This window comes from Mesoplodon bidens, assembly GCF_964165515.1.
Source record: "Mesoplodon bidens genome assembly, chromosome: 8".
Classification (NCBI taxonomy): Eukaryota; Metazoa; Chordata; class Mammalia; order Artiodactyla; family Ziphiidae; genus Mesoplodon; species Mesoplodon bidens.
Genome location: NC_138165.1, coordinates 81,790,501 through 81,806,141, shown reverse-complemented (window position 1 = coordinate 81,806,141; position 15,641 = coordinate 81,790,501).

Sequence of the window (15,641 nt, the reverse complement as noted above, 5' to 3'; positions counted from 1 at the left end):
ATTATATCATCCTGTGGTTTGTTGGTGATGATGGAATGAAGTCACGAAGGTAAAGTGCTTGATCCCACACTTGGACTCAGTGAACGTTGGTTTCCTTTGAGGTTGTGATCTCTACGAGTCTCTGGGTACAACATCAAGGAGGGCTCCCATGTTCATTGTCTCCCTGTTCTTGGTTCTTTTATGTCATCTTAGACATCTCCTACCTCCAGTTCTTATGTTGTAAGAAGCTAATTGATGAACATGGGTCTTAGCCACAAACTCAGTGGAAAAAAGAAAAATATAACTTTCTTAATTTTTCCATAGCTAAGCCTAATTTCTATCACAAGGCCCTATATGCCAATAACAAACTATTCCTGAAATCTTAGTGATGTAACACAGCAAAGGTTGGCAGGGGGCTCTTTTCTGCATGGTGTAAGTGACCCAGGCAGATAAGGGCTCTGTCATCTTCTAGCCACACGATCTTGTAGACATGGCCTCTAAGTCTCTGCAAAAATGGAAAAGACAGCTGGACGAGGTGTACTATCTCTTGAATGACTCAGCTTTTGATCACTTCTCTTCGCAGTCTTTTTGCAGGAACAAGTCACGTGGCCCCAACCTAGGCTACAAAGAAGGCTGGCAAATATAAACGATATATATTGTCTTCTTCTAAACGTTAAGTGTATTAGGGCTTTTGGGGGTGGTATGTAATAGAAGAAACCCAACTGAAACTACACTAAGCAAAAAAGGAAGTTTATTAGCTCACAGAACTGAAAAGGGGTGTTGTTGCTGGAATGAAGCATGGCTGGATCCAGAGACTCAAATTAGGAACGAGTTTTGGTTTCTCTCCATCTCTGAGCTCAGCTTGGCTTGGCTTCTGTCTTTAGGATGTTTTTCTCCATGTGGTGCTTAATAAAAACGGAGAGATAAATGAATAAGAAAATAAAGAGATAAATGGATAAGAAAATGGGCTTAATAAAAAGCCCTCGGCCCATATCCCCCCCAGCTTAGTAAGACTATTGGAATAAACCAGTCTTCCCTTCAAGTGCTCATGGAAGAGTCCTGAGAAGGACTCTGATTGGCCCAGCTTTGGTTCATGACATCCCTGTGATAAGGATTGGAAGCAGAACAGATTAATCTCCACTCAAACCACATGACGCAAGTTTCCTACTGGAATGTTCCATTGGGGCCAAGGGGAAGAGCTGCAGGACAGTCAACAACACCAGCTGCCCCTCACAGCAAGGAGCATTCTCTAATGCTCCCCCTTCCTACACATCACTTGGGGCCTGTAAGTGGCTTCTACCATGCCCCCCCAAGGGAGTTATACTGGACGTGATAGGTGCCCATGGGCAAACGGCCACCCAATATTCCTATGAAATAATGTTTATTTTTTTTGTAAATTTGACACAGAACACAGCTGGGAGATATTTGAAATAGAAAAGCACTATGATCAATGATCCATGCCAAATCATAAAATCGTTCTTCTTTTAAAAGTGAACAAAATAAGGATGCATCACACGGGCAGGAGGAATTTCTCATACTGTCTTTATGGAGGGCGTTACGGCCAGCCTGGATTACTGTGTTGCTGTATCTCAATCCTTTCCAGGAAGCCATCACTCCATCTCCCAAGCCCATCAGCCCGAATTCAATCCTGTGCCTGCCAGGCCTCCATCTGAGCGGCCATCTAGCAAAATAACCAATGACATTAGTGACTGTGGCCTCCTGACGACTTCCCCAGTTCTGTTTCTAAAGCCCATTTAAAATACATTTCTCATTTTACTACATATTCAAATTTTATTCCTCTGGTTATAGAACTATAAATGTCTGCATTTCATAGAGACTCAAATGAAGGGTATATAAGCATATATAAATCACACTGCAAAAGTATTATTTTCTTCATTGTACTCAATATTTGCTGGGTGAAAATTATATTATCTGGCAATTGCTCACATTCTTCCACATCTAAATATGCAAAAGAGGCCCACACACAATGCATTTTTTCACAATTAGGCTACTATAGATCATATTTTAAGGTGAAATAAAATTTTCTTCCTGAAATCTAACAGTGCTCTGGTGGGTATGCATATTTTTATGCCCATATGATTGGAGTTAAGTTTCGTCGTATAAAAATTTGGAAAGTTCAGTTGTTGGGAATTGAAAATTGATCTACTGTGTAAAATGTGCAAAATGGGAATCATAAGATTGACCCTTCCTCAGGAGGTAACTTGGAAAACAAGGACACAGCCTCTGATGATGTACTGGGAGGCTCTTCAAACTTGGGATTTGATAGCTCTATAGAGGAGGGAAGGCCTCTGGAGCTTTATGAAAATAGGAAAGGAATGCCTTTCCCTACTGCCTGGGAGTAGAGAGCCTGTTTCTTTGTTCCTTTAAACAAATAAACAAATAATGACCAGGTGTGGAGGCTGCATCAGAGAATAGAGTGACGTGAGCTGTGGAGGACTCCATCCTCTACAGCTGAGAGTACTACAAAGCAGAGGTGCCCTGACGATCTGTTTATTCTACAGCAAAGAAAAAAGTCTCATTCTGAATTTTTTGGAGGAAGTAGACTCAGGATCCCTGAATTTAAACTCCTGCCCACCCAACCACTACGTCTATTTGAGAAGTCCTTAAATCACTCCCATATTCATAGTTTCCCAAGACCATGTCAAGGCACCAAGGTTTTTGCACAAACTAGCAGGATCACCGCAAATAAAGATGTATAAGCACCCCACACAGTGAGTACCTGAAAAGACAAGACATCACCTTTAAAATTCTCACTCTTTTTCGGTAACTTTTCCATGAACTTCAGCTTCTGGAAAAGATAGAACTTCCCAACCCACAGGGGCACAGTTTCTGGCAGAAACCAGAAGGCCAGAACTGGAATCTATAAATCTCCATTTCCTGAATAAGCCACATCCTTAAGAATCCCATTTTTACGTGTTTTATTCAATACAATTAATACAGTTGAGTACTCAAGAAATATGATGAACACATATGAAGAAACAAATTAAGGAATGACTGGAATATCTCTTCAGTTGTCCTGCAGCTGGCAAGATGGTACAAGTTTCTAATTCTTGCTTCCTTTCCTCAAACCCTGAAAGCCAAGTAAGAGATTTTTCAGCAAATTATAGAGTTTTAATTGTTTAAAGAGGGGTTTTATGTTTCCAAGAAAAGAGAGACTCTGAAGTTAAGCACTTCCAAAATCGACATGGCAAAACATTCCATAAACAACGGATAAACATAGATTGTATAGACATAGAATATGCACTTGGCAATTCAACACAACTGTTACTTGAGAATGGGTAAGACTTGGTCATGTGCCCGTTCCTTAGTTTGGAGTTAAAGTTCCCCAGTGAGAAATCAAAGGAATTGATGCTGGGTATGGGAAACCCACAGACACAGCATCACACATCCATACTAGTCACACAACCTAAAAACGCATCGTGGTGTCATAGAAAGAATAATATCCAGTCTTACGAAGTCTTGGGATGGAATCCTGGGTTTGACATTTTTGGAAGTGTGACTTTAGGTAAATTACTTAACTTCTCTAAAACCCAGTTTTCTCTCCTGTAAAGTGGGCATAAACATACCTACCTGCCTTGCTCACATACCAACAGTACAAGTAGAAAGCTGCATTCCTATAAGGGAATCTCTACATCCAAATATAAATCTTTAAAATAAGCAAACTAGTGTACAGCACCGGTGAAGAAATCTCAAGCTAGAATTGTGTTTGGATTAAAATTCATCAGGAGCCTGAGTGAATTACAAAATCATGGTTATTTCCCTTGATTTTAGAGTAATTAGGGGCACTGCAGACTTGAACCACTATCCCTCTTAAACCCCATACCCTACTTTGAAAGAGCTCGGCTCCCCCTCCCCCGAGAATTCCCCAATCTTTGTATCATTGGCAGGGCTCTAATCCCATGTAATTGTATTAGTCTCAATAGCAGATTAGCTCTAAATGCCCCCACAGAAAGGGAGCTGTCAGCCCTGCTATTGTTTTCCACTTAATGTGATTCCCGGCAGCAAAGAAGAAAGGCAGCCAGAGCCCTCCGTCTCACATTACAGACCACAGTTTCTAAACCAATTAAGGAAAAGGGATTTACAGTCCTCAGGATTAGAGACTCTGTTTATATTATCCTATATTTCTTCTCATAATACCCTCCATTTTATGTCTCCTAACAGCCTTCTCTCCATCTCTGGAAATCTCCCGTTCACTTACCCATACATTTCCCTATTTACTTCTCTGCCTTGGCTATTTGAGTGCAGTCACCGAGCTAGCTAATTCTTGCTGATTGTTTTAATTATGTTTCCAAATCCTCATGCGTTTGCTGTCAGGAGAACTCCGGAATGAAAATGCTGGGGCTCAGCCCCAGCCTGATATTCAAGCAGACCTTGATAAAGCGGTACATTTCTGTGCAAGCAATCATTCCAATTAATTGAATAAAAACATCCTGCAGGATGTTTATCAGAGAAATAAAGCTTGGCTCTCAGGAGGCAGATTGGTCAGTATCCTGATATTGCAGCAAAAGGTGCCAATTTTTTCCCTTTTTTTAAGAATTACATCTGATGTGGAAGGTGAAATGAGGTTTCACTGAAGCAAGGGAACAAATGAGAAAATAATACTTAAGAAAGAGCTCCAGACCATTTTTTAAAAATCATGGCCTAATCTGAGTGTTGGTCTGAGTCTCCTCTTTTCTCTTACTTTTCTAAGGAAAGCTCATGCCACAAGAAGTCCAACTGATTTTCTTCTACCCAAACGTATGTATAATTTTTCCCTTGGCTGGTGCCTGAACAATGAACACCTCACTTGATGGGTTTCTATTAGAACCAAATGGGTTTGGAGAAGCATTTTTACTCTTAATTGAGCTTTTCTATTGAATTCCATTTTTCAGAATTTTATTTTAGTTTCAGTTGAATATTTAAACAGGTTTAAATTTTAAATATCTCTGCTGAACAAGCCCAGATATATATCTTTTAAATTGCTGTAATACTTCACTGGGTTTCCTTTTCAACCTGATACAATATGCATAGTCCATTATGTTAGCATTACATAAGTTGAGTATGCTCAGACACCAGGCTAAGGCACCCTTTTTACAGTTAAGTCACACCATTACGATGGACTGTCTTATCAAATTATTTTTATAACAGCTTTGTTACTAACAAAACATAAAGAGGGTTCTAAAATTCAACCCAGGGCTCATTATTGTAGGAATACTCATTCTGATTAATGAAACTTTTATTTAAGGTTGTCCTTAAACCAAGTTATCATATTCTAGGCTTTTAACATCATCAGGAAGAAAAGCAGGGTCTCCTTTGGGGGAATCATATTTCTAGGTCTACTGGTTTTATAGGTTCGGTTGTTATCCTGGTTTTTCCTAGGATTGCTTTGGCCCTTTGACATGAACAAATATTTGAGTGTTCTAGGTGCAAGGGGGAAAACAAAGACAGAACTAATACCCTGCTCTCAGGGATCTATGTCCAATCTAAAAGCCCAGATATTAACATGAAAGTTCTGAACAGATTTAGTCTGTCTGATTGGATCTCAGCTCTAGCCCTTACTAGTTCTATGACTTTGGGCAAGTTATTTCACTTCAGCTTTAGTTTCCTCATCTATAAAATGGGGATAGTAATTGTGCCTATCTCAGAGAAGTATAAATATTAAACAAGACAGTCCATGTAAAGCACTTACCATAGCACCTAGCATGAGAAAGAGCTCAATACTTATTATGGAGATGGAGGATCTCATGGAAACAGAAAATATTTCCAAATACAGGGCATGAGATGTGGCTAAATGTGCCGCCAGAAATATATTGAGTTGAAGGCTAGGTAGTGCATTTGAAGATGGAGATGGGGTTTCAAGGAGCAGAGAGATAAGGGGAGAGTTTTTGCCCTGGTGTTTGGGGACAAGCTCTGGCCACTTCCCCCACCCGTATGAAGCTGAATCCAGGTGCGAGATTGCAAGGCAGTCTTTGTCCAAGAAGATTGAAACTGACACATGTAAGGAGGTCAGTGAGTGAAACAGCTGTGACTTTTTACTCCTTCATGATATTTAAACCGAAGACTCAGTACATTAACAGAGCTTTACAGAAACAACCCCTGCTCCGTCCAGCCAGCACAAAACCCACACTCACAATTCATTCGCTAGGCTTATAAGGTTCTCAGGCTATAGCAAATTGGAGAAATTGATGTTTACCCTGAAAGCTTGTACCTTCCACGATTTGTAGCTGCTGTTGCCTCAGTGCACGTCTTCCAGCATGCCTGAACTTAAATCCCTGCGTGGTCACCTTTAACTCTTTGCTAGGAGGCAAAATCAATCCAAGGTAGAACTAAGTGGGAGGATGGAGGAGAAGAAACCTGCTGCAGAAACTCGGGGGACACGCACCCCATCTACCTATAGACTTGGACATATTCTGGGCACAGGTGAGAGAAACCAGTTGTGTTAAATAGCTACACTCTCTGAAGTTCTTCCTGCGCTGACACTTCTAAAGAGTTTCTGGTCAGTGTGAGAGAAAAAGCATTTCTGGGAAATAGGACTGATCACACTTTTCATCCCTTGGGAAGGGATGAAAAAGCTGAAGTCAGTGTTATTTCTGACAAATGCAGAAAGCACTAGTCCTATGTGAACACTGCAGGATACACAACTGTGGTTATAAGAGACCACCGTCGCTGTCATGTTCTCTCTCTTTTTCCGCCTTAGAGAGGCTCCATTAATTAATGTCTCTGAGAGCTTCCTCGTATTTTCTGCAGGTACTTCACAGTCTATAAGGAGAGTGTGAGACATTTTGATGTATGTAAATTATGTTCCTACTTTGAACCTAATCATTATTGTAAAATTTATAGATGATAAAACACAGGCAGCCATAAAAATTGAATATTTACTTTGAGCATGCAAAGTTATAGTTTCCCTTGGTGATTCATCTTTTATGGGTCTTAAAGATCACTGCCAATGTGAAGACTTAACAGTTTTCCTAATTCTACCCAAAGCTCCTCAAACAATAGCAGAGTAAACGAAAGCCACCCAGGATACCAGTGATGTGAACAAACATATACCTGCTGAGTGGTTTCAGGCCCAACATTAAGGAAGGAATATAACAAATGGACTTGTCATACAACAATGATAGAATTAAAAATCGGAGATGATTTGGCTAGTGGAGGGTGGAGAGGAGAGGGTGGAAAGCATTTCCTATAGCTCCACCACAAGCTCCCTGGGGGACCTTGGGCATATCGTTGACTCTCCTTATACCTGTTTCTTCAACCATAAAATGTGGAGATTGGCTTTAAAAATTGCCAGGGTCCATTCCACTTCCACCATTCTATATAGTATTGTAATGTATTTTCCATCATTTTAGATGTGTATATGAAAAAATAAAAAAAGGATCAGAAATGACCAAACCTTGAAGGTAGAGGGAGGTAGGCAACCTGGGTAGAGGGCTGAGCAAGGGCCGTGGCTGTGTTTCCCAAGAAAGCTCTGGAAAGTTGGGGGTCTCTGCTCCAGGAAGCTGGGGAAGCTTGCGTATCTTCTCATCTTGGACAGTCACAATTTACATTAGCCTCTAAAGGCTTTGGTCATCCCTGCAGCAAAAAGACAACAACAGTCACTTCTATTTACTCCTATTGTCCCCAAATTTATTTGTGCTCACAATTCTTTCACTAACATTTGTTAACATACTTCAGCACCAGAGTTTTAGAGAGCACAGCTAGGGAGGGACAAGCTAAGAGCTTGCACAGCTTCACTCTGTCTCTTACTTTGGACTCCAGACCAGAGTCATGTAATCCTTCTGCTACTCAGCTTCCTCTTCAGTAAAGCCGTTGTCTTCACAGGACCATTGTGAGGATTAAAGAGGTTCATTTAAAGTTCCCCTTCTTGGGCTTCCCTAGTGGCACAGTGGTTAAGAATCCACCTGCCAATGCAGGGGACACAGGTTTGAGCCCTGGTCCGGGAAGATCCCACATGCCACGGAGCAACTAAGCCTGTATGCCACAACTACTGAGCCTGCACTCTAGAGCCCGGAAGCCACAACTACTGAGCCCATGTGCCACAACTACTGAAGCCCACATGCCTAGAGCCCGTGCTCCGCAACAAGAGAAGCCACCGCAGTGAGAAACCCGTGAACTGCAACAAAAGGGTAGCCCCTGCTCACTGCAACTGGAGAAAGCCCACACACAGCAATGAAAATCCAGGGCAGCCAAAAATAAATAAATTAAATAAATAAATTTAAAAAAATAAAATAAAGTTCCCCTTCTTAAGTCATTGCTGCAGAAGATTTCCCTGGAAACCTGAACAAGTACCACCCTAAACGCCTACCTCTCCCAACACAAGAGTCATTTACACATACATTCACTTTTCTACCATATTTTTAAACTTTGGGAAAATCACCTTGCTTAGGCTACCATCTCCCTGTCCCCTCCATTTATCTATACAACAAATATGTATTGAGTCCCTACCATGTGACAATGAACACAGTGCTGGAACTATGGTTGTGAACAAGACAGACAGAAGATGGCTGTCCTCCTGGAACTTTCGGTCCAGATGGGGAGACAGACAATTAAATATACCATTATAATTTGGTATGATACATACTATAATAATATAGTATATATAATAATATAATAATGTATTGAAGGCTTGCTAAGTACTTTGCATATAGTAACTCTTTTCATCCTCACAACCATCATACAAGGTGGACACTGTTATCATATTCAATTTATAGCTGTGGAAACTGAGACAAAGGGTGATTACTGAAGTATGTGGTACTGGGAGAGTACAGAGCAGAGGCCTCAGAGATGTGTCTTCTGGACCTGAAGTTGTGTAAGTGTTGGCCAGGTAAAGAAGTACAAGATGAGTGTTCCAGGCTGGGGGAGATAGAGATGGAGAGAGAGAGAGAGAGAGAGAGAGAGAGAGAGAGGGAGAGGTGCATTGCAGGACCTGAGAGAAGCCCCACAGCCAGAGTAGGGTGTTTGAGGTCTGTGCGTGGGTGTGTGGTTGGTGGGGACTTGGAGAGGGCAGTAATGACAGATTATGAGGCAGAGAGATAAATACAATAGCTGAATCAAGAAGGGCATTTCAACCACTTTAAAGATTTAACTTTATACTTAAAGCAAACAGAAACCAACAAAGGACTCTGCAAAATAGTGTTTAGATCAGTTGCTGTTGCTGCATTTTAGAGAGATCTCCTGGCTTCAGTGTGGAGAAGGGATTAGAGGCAGACAATGCTGGAAAATTAGCTTGAGGACTGCCGGGGTAATCAAAGTAAGTGAAGATGGCCTCCAGAAATAGAATAGAGGTGGCGGTAATAGACATAGATGAGTGTGAAAAGCATTTGAAAGGAAAAAGACAATTGAGTCTTGGTGGTGAAAGCAAAGCATCAGGGACGGTGCCTGGCCTCTGGCATGGGTGGCTGGGTAGACAGTACTGCCATTCACACACCAGTGGAGAGGGAGCAGGTCTGGGAAGAAGGTGATAGCTTCAGTTTGGGACATGATGGATTTGAGGAATCTACAGGACATCCAGCTGGACATACCTAGTAGACACTTGGAAATGTGAATGTGAAGCTCAGGGAGCAATCTAAGCTTACTATAGCCTTGCACTTGGTATAGAAGACCATGGACACCTTTTAGGATGCAGAAGAGCGGGAGAAAGCACCCACATGGACACTTCTGGATCCAGATGCAGTTGGCGTTCAAAGTGTAGAGACCGTGGGTCAAGAGACAAGAAAAGGAACAGAACATTTATCAAGTCAAGGAGCCACCAATTTGACTTTCCCAGTATAGTAGATACTCTCAATACCTTGCCCCCCTCTCCTTGGTTCATCTGTAACCTTAGCCCACTGATAACTTTCTACCTTGAGCACCTGAGCTCTGCTTTTCCACCTCAGGGCTTTCTCCAGCTCAAGAGTTAATGCTCCCAGTGTAACCCTTAACCAAGGAGAAAATGCAATTGATAACTGTCTCAGCTTCCTTTTCCTCAGTGGATGGTTCTGAGGAAATGAATGTTCCGTTCTACACAGAAGACACCCAGGGGTACTCGGCTGTTGCCCACATTGAGAACTAGGTCACTAACACACATGCTTTTTACTTTTTTCCCTTTTGTGTCTCAATTTCCCCATCCCCTCACTTTGGCTTCCTGGGATCAATTCCTAAATAATTTACCTGTACTGAAGTCATTGATTCAGGATTTGCTTTTGAAAAAAGGCAAACTAAAATCAAGACACCATATTTGCTTCTTTATTTCACATTTCTTGGTTAATATAAAGACGAAAAAGGGTTGTAGGAAAATTTAATAACCAAACTGATGTTAAACAGGTGAAGCTGGGACATCTTATTGTGTGAGGAAGCAAGGAAACAGGGAAAGAGAAATGAGGTCATATCGAAAGGACAGAGAATACAGCTTGAAAGAGCTCCTACTGGCAATATCTGTGACAATTTGAGAACAAGAAAGAAAATAAACTAAAATTGAAATTAAAATGTATGTGTCCATGATGATACCAAAATATCAGGGAAAATAATGTCATTCACCACCACTGGAAGTGACTTAACATCAACTTCTTGATATGAAAATGGTTAACAAAAGACAGAGAATAGAGCATGTGTTTGGGCATTTTTGATAATGAATTAATTAGAGAAAATCCTTTACACAGAATTTTGAGCCAATAAATGCAGAATCAAAGTTAAAATTTTAAAAATTCCATTTTGCATCCCCTAATGAAATAGGTAAATTCAATCAAATCACCAGTAGCATGTTGAGCATTTCACATTAGGTGAAAAAAGTTCACTAAGCAACTAGACATTCACATGACACCAGCAAATCAGGTCCCAAATTACCTGCTAATTGCAAAAAGACTTCAGAGATACAACAATCAAAGGCAGTGCCTGGTATTTGATTGGATCTTGGTTTAAAGGAAACAGCTATAAAAGATATTTGGGAGAAAATTATAGAAATTTGAATGTGAGCTGGCTACTCAATGATATCAAGGGGACTATGACTAATTTTGTTAAGGTGTGATAATCCTTCAGTAATGTATTTTGGAGAGAATCCTTATTTGGGAAGATGCATATGGTAGTATCTAGCAATGAAGTAGAAACATTCAAATTATTGAGAAAAAATTATGTATATCCATATAGATAAAGCAAATATGTTAACAACATACCTATATTGTGGGTATATAAAAGTATTCACTGTAGAACTCTTTCTTGTTCTCTGTATGCTTGAACATGCTCGTAGTAAGGTTTTCTTTTAAATAAATTCTAGTTTACTTAAGGTCTGCTAAAAATATGGAACGTTTCACGAATTTGCGTGTCATCCTTGAGCAGGGGCCATGCTAATCTTCTCTGCATTGTTCCAATTTTTAGTATACGTGCTGCCGAAGCAAGCACCATAGTAAGGTTTTTAAACTGTGTTGCTTTACCATTAAGAAATTACTTTTGTGGAATATGAATTTTCATTTTCACTTTCTCTTTCAATTTTGGTTTGCTTAATTTTATTTATTTATTTTGTTTTAGGACATATTTTTTCCTATGGGTGCAGGGTATTAGGCTGACTCTGTGTTTACACGATTGTTTTAATTTTTGCCACCTAGATTTCCAATGCCTCTTCTGTTTTGGCCTGCCATGGTCCAGGTGTTTTCTGTAACTGCATTTTCATTTCAGTTGCTGAGGTCTACACGAGTAAATAGGATGCTTACTGATATAACTCTTCTCCCTGGCATTGGGTAGGCCAACATGTATTTTTTCCCAACTTGCCCTCCTGTGATATTATCTTTCAAGAGGACAACTTTGTGTGTATACCGGGGGAAGGGGAGGTGAAGACGCAGGAACGGTGGAGAGTAACGAGGCTTCAGTAATATCTAAAATGACTATTTCTTGCAATAAACTGAAACTAAAATAAGTCTTAAACAGCTAGTGGACATGTAAACTGGTATAACCTTTCTGGAGGGCAATATGGCAATATGTCTTAAAAGCTTTAATATTATACATACACTTTGATATTTCAATTTATACGAATTTGCACTAAGGAAATAGTAACAGATAGTGTTCATTGAGGCATGAACATCTTTATGGTAAGAACCAGAAATCAACCTAAATATCTAACAATAACTAAATTAGCATACATCTCCTGCTACAAACTGAGTTGTGTCCCCTCAAAACTCATAGGTGGAAGCTCTCAGCCCCAGTGTGACTGTATTTGGAGATGGGGCCTTTAAGGAGATAATTAAGGCTAAATGAGGTACTAAGAGTGGGGCCCAAATCCAATAAGACTGGTGTCCTTATAAGAAGTAGTAATACCAGGAGTGTGCACACCAGAGAAAAGGCCACGTGAAGACACAAGAAGGCAGCTTTCTGCAAGCCAAGGAGAAAGTCCTCACAAGAAACCATCCTTGCTGGCACCTTGATCCTGGACTTCTACCTTCAGAACTGCAAGAAAATAAATTTCTGTTGTTTAAACCATTCAGACTGTGGTATTCTGTTACAGCAGACCTAGTAGCCTAATACAGCCCCAAAAGGAATAATAATGATGATGGTGATATAAATAGATGTCTATATAGTACTTACTATGTATCAGGCAGAGTTCTACCTGCTATGCAAAAATTAATTGATTTAATCTACACAGGAACATTATCGGGGGTTCTTTTATTATTTCTATTTTATACATGAGAAAATTGAATTACATAGAGGTTATGTAACTTAACCATAGTCATACAGCTGGTAAGTAGGACTTGAACCTAAGCAGTCCTCCAGAGACCTTGCTCTAAAACACAAATTCTACATCTTTAAGAAAACATTAAAAATTATGGCATAAATGGGTATTTAACTGAATATAAAGATGATATTAGGTATTTTTTAAAGTAGATTAAAATATACACAGTGATATGTATAATTTCTTATCAGTACATACATGTAACTAATGTTCCACATATATATGTATATCTTCCAAAAATTATCTGTGGCCATCTCTGAGTGATAGAAATAACCACTCTTTTTTTTTTCGCTTTTCCGTTTTTGTCTGTTATATATTTTATACAATATATCTATGTTTAGTTCCAGTTTAAATGTATTATAACACATTTGCTTAGAGTGGGATGTTTAAGTAATAAGTAAAGAAGCAGGGTGAGGAATGATGTGAAAGAAATTAATCCCCCTAGATGGAAGGGAGTAAATATCAAAAACAACGTTTTGAGGAGTGGGGTAGAATCTGACTGACGGCCAGGAAGGCTTAGTCAGAGACACCATATTTTGGTTTGTTGAGCATCCAAGGTGGGAACTGAAATCAGCAATTTGCGGATCTTGGATTTAAACCGATATGGTCAATTTATTAATTTGTCACCATTTCTATTAACTAGTTTAGGATTTATGATTTGACTAAATCCCTTCAATAAAATCACAAATGCTGTGTGAATTAATGACAAAGGAGACAAGTAGGAATATTGTAGCTGTTACAATTGTTACTACATGCCCGTGCTCCCAGATATGGAAAGTAGAGTGACATTTATATGTGACCTGCATAAGACACCATTTAGAGACGTTTGATCATAGCTCAGGAACTGGCAAACAAATGGAGGGCACAGGAAGCCTTGGGGCCCAGGGGACCCTTATGGGGGGCAGGGGGAGTTTGGTAGTGGGTGGGAAGGTTGGCTTGCCTGGGGGCATTTAAGAATTAGAAAAGGATAGTAATTTCAACTGGCAAGGATCTGGTCATCAGAGAAAACTAGTCCCACTGTGCAAGTCACATATCCCCTTGGTGCTCAATTATGGCTATCTATAAAAATATTATGGGTCATATCCCTTCATGAGGAACTTGAAGGAAGGTACAAGATCTTTCACTGGGCTGGAATTTACTGTAATCAACATCGTTCGAAATCTCATTCCCAGTACTTCTAGGTCATTTCCCTAGGGTCAAGGGCTGGACATAAAACAAAGCTGGAGCCAAATTCCCTCAAAGATGAGGAGTCCCATTAAAGTTGCCCAAGAATGCAGACCAAGGCAGAAATGCACTCTTGCAGAAGCCAGTCCTCTTTCCCCTTTGACATTTCCCTTTTGGTTTTTCTTACCCTCCAGAGAATTGGGCCGATTACAATCTCTTGTAATTTTTTTTAGGAGAATCATATTTTACCCCTTATTTGTGCTACACTAGCTAGTGCCACTGTGTTATATTTCTTTTCCAGTTCGCATTATGTCATACAGCCAGGTGTTAGATGTTTTCATTATCACAAGACTGGTAAAAGAACACTGACTGTACTGATGTTATATATATAGGGCACACATATATAACATATATGAGAAAATTTCAGTATAACAAGACCAGCAAAGTACTATTACCGTGGGCCATTGGTCAGAGCACAGAGATATTTTCATTGGACTACATTTTGGGTTTCAGTGTTATTCATAATGATAGTATTTGTCTTATAATAATAATGTATAAACCCCCTATAGTATCATAAAATGCAACATTTTCCAGTGAAGGAACTGAATTGAAAATATAAATGTGAGTCTGAAGCTTCTGTAATACCAAAAGCTGCTTGTGTGTATGTGACTCAACTACAAAAGTTAGTTCTCAATGGTGAATGTTTAACAGAATTCCAGAGAATATAAAGGGAGCTTCACCTATTTATTCATTAAACACATTAGCACTTACTATGTGCAGGGTATCATTCTAGGGTGTCATTCTAGGGTATCATAAGAATGAATAAAAAAAGAGACAAATTTCTGCCTTTATGAAGATAACATTCTAGTAAATAACTAGTAAGTAAATCTGGAAAATAAATAAGATAAATAAGAAACTATATTCTATGTTAGAGAGAGACATAATAAGGGAAGTAGTACTAGAATGATTTTCTTAGTGAGGGAGGGAGCTGTAATTTTAGAGAGAGTATAAGCAGGCTTTGGCAGGAAAGAGCTCTCACTAAGGTTAGTGACAAGGTTTGTCTTGTCACTAACCTTAAACCAGGTGCCCCCATGCTCTACTCATCTCCAGTCCAAGCACACCTTTTAAATCGTTTGATCACACCTTGCCTAATCTCTTGGTTCTTTCCATAGATCAAAGAAGTAGAAATAAGCTAGATATAACCCTAGCTTCCCCTTCAGTGATCTTGTGAACAAACTATGTGAACAAGATAACATCTAAAGAAAAATCACGAATCAACAAGCCTGCACACAGTGGGGGATTACGACCACCCTGACCCCCGTCTCATTGACTGAGATTACTTCCCCTTTTCCCTTTAAAAACTTTCATGGCTGAGCAGAATCTTTGGACGTGGTTTTGGGGGGACACTGAGTCCACCATCTCCCCAGATTGCTAGCATTCTGATTAAAAGCAATTTTCCTTTCTACCAACATTTGCTCTCTTGGGATTGATTTTTGAGCAGCGAGCAGCTGGACCTGAGTTTGGTAACAAGAGTAGAATTGGAAGGCTGCTCTAAGAATGTCACTTCCGAACAAATACCTGAAAAAAGAGGGAACTAGTGATAAGACTCTCTAGGGGAAGAGAATTCCAGGCAGAGGGAACAGCTCTGAGGTCTGAGTGTGCCTGGTGTGTTTAAAGAAAAGTCAGGAGACCAGCATGGCTGGAGTGGAGTGACCAAAGGAGAGAGTTGTAAAGGGAAGTCAAAGACATAATAGGGGCCAGATCAGGTAGGGTTCTTGTAGGTCATGGTTAGAGCTTGAAGCCT